The following is a 2,001-nucleotide window of genomic DNA, read 5'->3' as shown; positions in this document are numbered from 1 at the left end:
ACGTCAGAGTCTCCAAACACCACAAAAGTCTCCAATAACACCAGAAAAAGTCGCTAGATTTGTCGCTGGTCGTTTTTGACAAAAAAAGTCGCCAGGATTTAGCGAGAAAGTCGCCAACAAGACGCTGTGTTGCGCTTTCAAAATAAAAGCAAGTGAGTTAAAGATTTTCAATTTTATTTTATTGTAGGGGACACGTCCCCCCCGCCCGCTTTTGTGTTTGAACTGTTTGCTGTTTGAATCACCTAAACAGTGTAAAGAGGCTGATGAAGATACTGCAGAGCATCCTAAATGGAAGGCTTGATTACTGAAGTGGAGCATGAAAGAAATTACGTGAGAATTGCCACTAGGAAAAAGCCGCTCACACTTTTTCTGGTGAAAACTCTCAGCCAAGCGGACAGGTGTCTCTTGTAATATTCCATGCACTGCTTAACACTAACTAGCTAATTAATGACCCTGTCAATCACACATCAAAGGCGACACTCAGGGAGAAGCAGAGTGCTATTCCATATTTGGAAACTTTCCCTTCGACTGAGTGTTTGAAGCAGGAAATAATGATGAAAATGTTACAGGAACAGCAAGGATGACATTTCACAGCGCTGGTAGCATTTCCACCAACACCATTCACACCTATTTACATTCAAATTAAGTGAATAATATAATTTAGTTGAACATAAAATTATCTGATGAGGAAATATCAATACATAATCTAAAGTAATTGATCACAATGGAAACACTTCCTTTTTTGATTTCACTTACATGTATTATTGATTTATGTATGTTACCACACCATACATAGCACCTAGAGGCTATGTATATACTTTTTTTCACAAGACCTTCATTATACGGTACATATTGTACATTTCAGTGTATGTTGCATGTGTCAGTAAGTGATGAATGACTATGAGCTGATCCACATCTATCCCATCACTCATTCTTTCTCAATCCTGAACACTCCCATTACACACCCCTACTAATGTACACATATTATCACATCTCATACGGTTTACACCGCAGAATCATCTCAGTAGAGACTGTTGCTGCTGGCTCATTGAGTATTGTGTATCTCAGTGGCAAGATACAAAGGAAGTCCAACACAACCCTTCAATATACTAGATGTGGACTGCTGTGATAAGCCGCCCACTGTCAAACTGCTGCATTTCTTCTCAATGCACTCTAATCTCTGCTTTCCCTGTTTTGCCATTTTCTTGCACACTGAACAATACCTCCGAGTGCTCAAACTAATGATGGAAAACTTGTTCTAAAGCTATATTATCAACTAATCTAATCAACTAAAGTTATATTTCTAATTCTTCTTATGGATTCTTTGAAAAGATATTCAAGCAATTTGTGCAGAACATTTGCTCTTTTAAAGTGACAGTCTTCCAGGTTTTATTAAGTGGCGAGAGTCTAATTAGCCATGCAAGTGGTCCATTATGAAATATCCGCCCACACACACACATTCATTACGCACATCCACAAACTGCACATTTAAATGCAATATTTAAAATTGTAATAGCACGAGACTTTGAATATAAGTGTGAGGATTAATTGAATGTATGAAAGTGATCTCATACAAGATGCCGCAGTATAAAGAGTGAAAAAGTCTGCATTTGGAGGATGTTAGGAGGGATGGATAGGTCAAACAAATACAGGACTTTCACCCAGGAGGCTGCTGTTGGTGTCCCGTGAGACCAAATGCCTTTTAACTTACGTTACATACTCATTTTAACACCAACCACAATATTTTCATAAACTTAACCAAGTTTTTTGTGCCTAAACCTTCCCAAATTGCAACTGTTCAAACTCAAAATGTGTAAATGTGAAAAGTTTCTCAGCAAGCTTTATTTGGAAAGTTTGACCAAACGTTGCATTATTGTTGCAACTTGACTGTGAAGCCCTGAGTGTGCAAAAATTATGCTACAATGCTACCAAGAGATTGTAACACATTATTTAAGGCAAATACCTGTGTGTGTATTGGTGTGTCTGTGTGTCTCTGTGTGT

General features: G+C 38.1%; 1 protein-coding gene across 1 annotated transcript in view; it reads right to left on the bottom strand.

Moving 5' to 3' along the window:
- LOC118334840 (cadherin-18-like) overlaps positions 1-2,001 on the bottom strand; it is a 60,667-nt gene that overhangs the window by 57,558 nt on the left and 1,108 nt on the right. The window lies entirely within an intron of this gene.

The sequence above is a fragment of the Morone saxatilis genome, unplaced genomic scaffold (assembly GCF_004916995.1).
Source record: "Morone saxatilis isolate NCDOM2014 unplaced genomic scaffold, NCSU_SB_2.0 Contig23, whole genome shotgun sequence".
In the NCBI taxonomy this organism is placed as follows: domain Eukaryota; kingdom Metazoa; phylum Chordata; class Actinopteri; family Moronidae; genus Morone; species Morone saxatilis.
This window is presented reverse-complemented; position numbering and strand designations above follow the sequence as displayed.